Source organism: Salvelinus alpinus, chromosome 27 (genome assembly GCF_045679555.1).
Source record: "Salvelinus alpinus chromosome 27, SLU_Salpinus.1, whole genome shotgun sequence".
Lineage (NCBI taxonomy): Eukaryota > Metazoa > Chordata > Actinopteri > Salmoniformes > Salmonidae > Salvelinus > Salvelinus alpinus.
Genome location: NC_092112.1, coordinates 29496845 through 29504926, shown reverse-complemented (window position 1 = coordinate 29504926; position 8082 = coordinate 29496845). Strand labels below are relative to the sequence as shown.

General features: G+C 43.3%; 1 protein-coding gene across 5 annotated transcripts in view; it reads left to right on the top strand.

Annotated features, from left to right (window-relative positions):
- The first annotated feature begins 2346 nt into the window (after window positions 1-2346).
- The window catches only part of LOC139556324 (transcription factor HIVEP2-like), an 89457-nt gene continuing 83721 nt past the window's right edge, over window positions 2347-8082 (top strand). For 4 of the 5 annotated variants that reach the window (XM_071370160.1, XM_071370161.1, XM_071370156.1 and 1 more), the window contains exon 1: window positions 2347-2679. The gene's annotated coding sequence lies outside the window, so the exon portion shown is untranslated. Of the gene's footprint in view, window positions 2680-2722; window positions 3185-8082 lie in introns of those variants that run through there. The other variant, XM_071370157.1, reaches the window with a different exon arrangement.

Here is an 8082-nt window from a genome sequence, read left to right as displayed (position 1 = left end):
GTGTGTGTGTGTGTGTGTGTGTGTGTGTGTGTGTGTGTGTGTGTGTGTGTGTGTGTGTGTGTGTGTGTGTGTGTGTGTGTGTGTGTGTGTGTGTGTGTGTGCGTGTGCATCGTTCTGAGGAACTTTATAATGCTTTCGATGATACTGCAGCAGGACAACAGGCATGGAAATGGTCTCCAGTGGCTCTGTGTGCTTCAGGAAGTGGCCTGTTTGATGACTGTGTACAATGTGTTGTGAATGGAGTGGACAGGCCTTCAATGGACATGCTGTGTTCTATCTAAACCATTCCACAGCGAAGAAGACATTCAAGGGGCTTGTCTCATGATCAGTTACAATGAGCTTAATGAGTAGGAGCTCAAAGTATGTAACAGTAAATGCCATAGTATCATCATTTGATGTGGTTATGTATAATAAACATGGGTTTACAACTTAATATATTTTAGACATTCATAATAAAATCAGTCACTGTGTTTTAACAAGTATCATCACCTGCTTGGTTCTTGGTCCATTACGTTTCAGTGACTAAGTCAGAGTACAAAAAACTTGATCTGTGGGAACACCCTCAGGGGTCCTTGGATGAATGTCAAAATATGAGACTCTTGCAGGTACTCGTACCAGCAGCTTTGACGTCACCTTCTAGGAATACTGTACCAACGATGTTAGATAACCCAGAGGAAAGACACTGTTCTAACATGCCTTTTGGGGTCAAGAGGACAGGTTATTTCTCTTGGTGTTGTTTCACCAGAGATAGTTTAATGGGGTTTAGTAGCAGTGCTGGTTAACGTTTTTAAAATGTTTTGTTAGATAACGTTTTGCTTTTTTATGTATCATGTATTTATGCATGTGAGTCCTATTGACGTATAGGTACGGTATCTCTTACTAGGCAACCCTTGAGCAGTATGACAATATTACTCCTAGAAGACCAGCCATGATTTAAAGACAGTTAGTTTAGGGCCATGGGAGCTGATCTCCCTTGGGAATGGCTTTCTAAAGATTACAGAGAAGAGGTCTCCATGGGGAGTCCCAAGCCACAGCTGATATGATATGGCCATGAGCTACCAGAGACTGTAAGCCACTCTTGTTCTAGCAGATAATCCACTTAACTCTATATATGTACACCACACACACACACACACACACACACACACACACACACACACACACACACACACACACACACACACACACACACACACACACACACACACACACACACACACACACACACACACACACACACAGGACCAGGGCCCAGGCCAAAGAAAGCATAGGCTGTATTAGACACACTCACTTTCATTGAGGAGTTGTGTTACCTCGCTCCTAGGGACTGACTCATGTGTTTACCAAAAGAGGAGGAGTTTACTGGATGTCACATGATGGCTGTTGTGGTAGAGGTGGTCTGCTTATTTATAGACATTCACTCTTGAGATATCTAGAATCAAATCAATAATTTTGTGTTTGAATAATTAGGGCTATTGAAATGACTGGAATACCCTATGTGAGGACTTTGGCCAGCAAGCATATTGTTGTATTTTTTTTCTGGTTTGTGTGAAATCGTTAAGAATAATATAAAACCAGTCTGCACACCACCAAGGTGAATTGGTTTAGTCTTGACTCTTGGTTGACAGTGTTGGGGGAAGGGTATAATGCATTGATGCTCAATGCCAAATCAACACAAACTTGTGTCTATTTGTCTCTGTTTCTTCTTTTTGATATATTTTTATATTTATATAGTTTTAAATGTTAATGATTATTTATTTGTGTGGTTACAAATGTCTGAATAAAAATTACAGTTTTTTGGGGGTGGGGGTGGGTGGGCGGCTGAAGGGGGAGGTTCGCACAGGGAGCATTACGAGCTAGAACCTCCACTGCATGTAGAGAATAATTTTCACTGGAATATACGAAGAGGCAGAATAAATATACGGGTTGCATATTGTACCCTGAGAATAAAGAGTGTTTACACCATTATTGAGTTACATTCACTGTAGCAACAGTGACTGTAGTGAGGCACACAGTAATTTCACCATGGTATTTTATAAGATATGCTAGAGACATATTTTTATATGAATAGAGGCTAGAATAAATGAGTGAAAATACATCAAATTGGGCCTCGCATGAAATGTACCCTGTCTGTTTGCGTGTCACGTCCCCGGGCGCGCCGCTGAGGGAGTTCCCTTTGTGCAGAGCTCGGTTGAGAGGGGGACGGGGCCGGATTCTCCCTGTCCCTCTCCCTCCTCACACTGCTTCGCTCCATGGCTTCTGCCTCTCTCTCTGGGCCGAGCTGGGGGATCCGATGACGTCACGCACCAAACACTGTCACATACTCCCTCTCTCTCTACCTCTGTCTTTCGCTCTACCCCTCTCCCTCTCTCAGATGTTCTATTCTGGGAAGTTGTGCCAGGAATAATAGCTTCGGCGTCTTCCTCACAAACTGAAAAATCGTGTCGAAGAGGATGTTTTACTCACAACGTGTCTGCATTTAGTAGCAGCATAAGGCTTTAGAATAGTCATACGGAAGTCGATCTTTTTTTGGTGCTAATTCTTGTTTAATTTTTCACTCTGAGTATTGGACGCTTTTATCCGACAATTAGCGAAGTGTCAAGAGCGTTGTCATAGGTTGTAATTTATTTGGGATTTTACTGGACGTGGGTTTTTGCACGGCACCTGAAGTGTGACACGGTAAGTGACTAAATAGAAGCTGTCAGTTGACTTCCAGTGTACATTTTAGTTGTTTTGTAACGAAAAATCTATCGTGTTTGTTCTGTTTATTACGATAGCTATGTGGGGAATACCCAGTGCTTGCATGCAGATTAGGAATGTTGCGTAATATCCTAAGGAATTTGCACAGCCAATGCAGCGGGCAAACGGCTTGTAAACCTAGCTACAGTATGAAGCTGGATTCATGGCAGGAAGATTGTGTTTCTCTCTCTCTGCAGAACAGTCAAGGCCATGTACACCTCTCTGTCATTTTCACCTATCTGTATTTGGTGTTGTATCCGTGTTGACTGTTGTGGTCTGTAATTCTATGTACGTCGTATGTTTCTGTGCTTGAATGTGTGTGTGTCTATGAGAGGGATGGTGGGTGGTACGCTGGCCCGTTCCGGGAATGTTCCATGACGTGTTCGCCGTCAAGATCGGGGCCCATCAAGGGGGTTCTCTGCCGCTGATCGTCTCCGTCTTTCTGGTGAAAATACAATATTAGCATGAAAAAAAGTGACTTTATTTATGTTTCGTAAGTCAGACTTGGAGCCTATTAATTAGACATATATTACGCATGGACTGGGCATGGGTTATTTATGCATCATATTACCCAGCTTTAGCCAATGCACAGAGCTAGTGATGTTAAAAGTTATACTTTTATCCTTTGCTTGTTTATTTTGTTCAGTAGCCTAAATGTTATTTCCTCTCAACCATTTGCTCAACATGCATTTCTATGATCATATTTTCCTCATAGAAAGCAAATATTTCAGCGTCTTTTTATTGGATGGTACTCTAGAGAGATCAGTTCTCTTGTGCATACAGTATCAGTCTATACGATTCTACATTTTATGTTTAACATCCCACCTCGCTGTTATTATGCTTCAACCAATTGAACCCATTTACCTGGTGTGTCCTCAAACTGTACATATTGTCACTCCATATTTCAGTCCGTCATCACGACAGTGACTGGTGTTTAAAAAAAAATCAGCACAGCAGAACTATCCATCAAAATGCAACAGGTTCTCCCATGAGACAGTCATGTCAATGGACGTGCTCAAAGCCTTTGCCTCCATGGTAACAGCCTATTAACATGGTACCGCAATTGAGGCCTATATCACCCGGTGGTAGATTTGAATCTGTTTATCCTACAATACCTTCATTTAGATATCCTACATTGCTTTATTGCAGATTCGTTGAGCATGATATGAATGGATATAATTCAGGTTAGCCACCACCAGCCAAAGGCAGGGAGCAGTAGAGCTGCACTGTGGATATCCATCAAGCACTGGGAATTCAATCTGAAAGACCAACCTACATACTGTATCATCTGTCCCACAGCAGCGTTGTAGGAGAGGAATGGGATATCTTTTATCATACTGCACATACATTGTAGTGTGTATTTCGCTGTACCAGCAATCTGACTGTTAGAGGAGGATGGAGAGGTTGTGATCCTGGAATACAGAACGTAAGCTATATGATATTGCACAATTTTACAATAGGCACTTAGGAGTGGATGAAGAACTCTACCCATCTCTTTGTGTATGGACGGTTTCTGTTTTGTGCCTCTGGTTAGGGAGCTGGCCTATTGTGAAACTTTGTTTCAGCTCTACTGTAGATTCATCAGTCCCAATATACCCATAAGAGGCTTTCCTGTACTGTGCAGAGACACTGTGGATCATTTGGCACTTGCAGGTTAATGATACAGTCACACCTTCTGTGGTGGGGTAAATACATCGTCGGCTACTGTCCCTCTCTGCCTTTGAGCTATGGCCCTGAATACACACAGAACACGGGACACACACAGTCTGGAAAGAGGTGGTCCACTTTGCACCTTTGTCATTGTGGAAGATTCACTCTCACGTTGTAGTTTCAAAGGACAACCCATGCAACACATTTAATGACTTGATATCCCAGAGAGGGAATGAAAGACCATGATATCTAAACCTTACTTGTAGTTCTGCGTGTATTATGTGTAGTGTATAGCTCAGGAGACTGGGGTGCTAGGTTATTACTGAGCATGGGGTCCTAAGTATCTTGGCCTCCATATCACTCTTCTGTGATGGGAAGATGACAGTGACTCACACCTGAGCGGTGTCTGGCCTCCTCTAGATCCTCCGAGTAATCTTTCTGTCTAATGCTCTAACCTCTGTCTGTTGTCCCCCATCCCAATCTACATGGGGACTCCCACGTAATAAAATCAATTCCAATCAAATTTTATTTGTCACATGCGCCGAATACAACAGGTGTAGTAGACCTTACAGTGAAATGCTTACTTACAAGCCCTTAACCAACAGTGCGGTTTTAAGAAAAATAGGTGTTAAGAAAGTATTTACTAAAATAATTTTGCAAAAAATTGAAGAAAAAAATGAAAATAGAAAAATAATTAAAGAGCAACAATATCCCAAGTAAGATTATGTGAGTTATATTACAGAATAACTGTTCGTTAGTGTGTGTTTATATGTGTGTGTTTATATGTGTGTGTGTGTGTGTGTGTGTGTGTGTGTGTGTGTGTGTGTGTGTGTGTGTGTGTGTGTGTGTGTGTGTGTGTGTGTGTGTGTGTGTGTGTGTGTGTGTGTGTGTGTTTATATGTGTGTGAGGAAGAGATGGTGTTCTGATTACTAGAAGAATGATTTCACCAATGAGTCATGACGACTCAAAGGTCCAAGCATCTGAATGACCTTCAGACTAGTCGGTCCCTTTGATCTCACACTTTTTCATTGTGGGTCCAAACAACGTCTTCAAATGTATGAGATAGTCAGATGGGTCAAATGGCTAGAGAGATGGGTCAGAGATGGGGACATTGTGACTGTGGGGTTGTACGATGTGTACATTTTGAGTTTATCCAGGCTATATTCCAGGTCTGTGGTGTGACTTGCTAGAAATGTGTTCACTTAACAATCAGCAGTCAGAACACTCAGACACCTGCATCCTACATCTGATGCCATGGAAATGTCTGTAACTGAAAGTAGCACCGTTGCACACACAGGACCCCGACCATGGCTTGAAATCTTCACAATCATGTGATCACAATAACAAAAACAGCACTGACACAGGCGACTGTGTTCAGGTTCCCCCTCTACAGTACAGAATCTCTCTGTCATGCGTGTGTGTAATCCCCAGCAGTGTGTATGTGACTGGGGCCCTTTGAATTATTCAGCCTGAGCTGTGGCCGTGTCACCAGCACCGTGCTCCATGCACTGCACACACTTAAATGGGCCGACTGGGTTCAGTGGCTCACCCTGCTAAACACTCAACCTGCTCTGTGGTTTCCCCTATTAGCTGTACATGTGCACCTGCGGAGCCAGGAGGCAGGGGAGAGGAGGGAGGAGGAAGGAGGGGGTGGCATGTGGTGCTGACTACAGCTCCTCTGGAGCAGCAGTGGAAGGAGGAGGAAATAACACTGGTAACCAAGGCGACTCTGACACTTTACAAGGTCACTCTACAAGGCGACTCTGTCACTCTGTTAGCCCAGCGCTAGCTCTGTTGAGCTAGACTTCTGTTGCCTTCCTCTAGTGTTATATGGCCCATGTTTGCCTAGGGGCTGCCGCGCCGGGCATCTGGAGAAAATGAGAGTCAGATGGCATTATAACAGCTGCAAATGTGCTCTGTGGCTGTAGCCCAGTGTGAAGTGATAGCAAGCTGTTCAAGGCTAATGGAAGCGAGAAGACCCTTTAAAAGAGAGAGAATTAGTAGAAAAATTTGGCGACTAGTTTTATTCTTCCTCTTGTGTCTTGTGACAAACATTCCTTAAACGAAGAAAGGAAAACCCTGCACACATCTAATTGTAGATTCTTGTCGTATATGCTTTCTTTAACGACAGTGTTTTCTTTGATTAAAGTGGTGATTTCTAGGGCTGGGAATTGCCAGGGACCTCACGATACAATATTATCACGATACTTCAGTGCCGATACGAAATGTATTGCGATTCGATGCTGTGATTTTATTGAGATTCAATGTTCTAAACACATTGCTGCAGAAGGACAAGAGAAAACAAGTTTTGATCAGTCATGGAAATAAAAGTGCTGAAAACAAATGGGCTCCCTATTTAAAAAGAAGATGGAGAACAAGCTATGAAGTGAAAACACTGGCGTTTTGGTACAGGTACAGCCAACTAGCGCAAAAAAAAAATATTGTGATATTGTCATAACGATACTATATATCGTCAAAAATATGATCTCGATATGCAACCGTGCCGATCCCCCCCCCCCCCCCCCCATCACTAATGGTTTACAGTGTAATTGGCCCCTAGCTGGGTGTCAGTGCAGACAGGGGTAGGGTGGCTGGATGGGGATATTCACAGCTGAGTAATGACACACACCCACAGCATAGATCACAGTGACACATTTGCACATTCACCCACACACAGGGCTATGTGTCTAAATGTGAACCCTTGTCAGTGGAGCAGGACATGTGCACTGAGGGCCAGCAGAGGAGGCACATCAGAAGACGAGGTCAGTAGTACAGGTGCATCAAAGCAGGTACAGAGGGACTGAAAAACAGCTTCTATCTCAAGGCCATCACTGTTAAATAGTCGCCACTAGCCGGCCTCCGCCCAGTACCCTGGACTGAACTTTAATCACTGTCACTAGACGGTTACCACCGGGTTACTCTACCATGCACCTTAGAGGTTGCTGCCCTATGTACATAGTCATAATGGAACAATGGCCACTTGAAATAATGTTTACATACAGTTTTATCCACTTCATATGTACAGTGGGGAGAACAAGTATTTGATACACTGCCGATTTTGCAGGTTTTCCTACTTACAAAGCATGTAGAGGTCTGTCATTTTTATCATAGGTACACTTCAACTGTGAGAGACGGAATCTAAAACAAAAATCCAGAAAATCACATTGTATGATTTTTAAGTAATTAATTTGCATTTTATTGCATGACATAAGTATTTGATCACCTACCAACCAGTAAGAATTCCGGCTCTCACAGACCTGTTAGTTTTTCTTTAAGAAGCCCTCCTGTTCTCCACTCATTACCTGTATTAACTGCACCTGTTTGAACTCGTTACCTGTATAAAAGACACCTGTCCACACACTCAATCAAACAGACTCCAACCTCTCCACAATGGCCAAGACCAGAGAGCTGTGTAAGGACATCAGGGATAAATTGTAGACCTGTACAAGGCTGGGATGGGCTACAGGACAATAGCCAAGCAGCTTGGTGAGAAGGCAACAACTGTTGGCACAATTATTAGAAAATGGAAGAAGTTCAAGATGACGGTCAATCACCCTCGGTCTGGGGCTCCATGCAAGATCTCACCTCGTGGGGCATCAATGATCATGAGGAATGTGAGGGATCAGCCCAGAACTACACGGCAGGACCTGGTCAATGACCTGAAGAGAGCTGGGACCACAGTCTCAAAGAAAA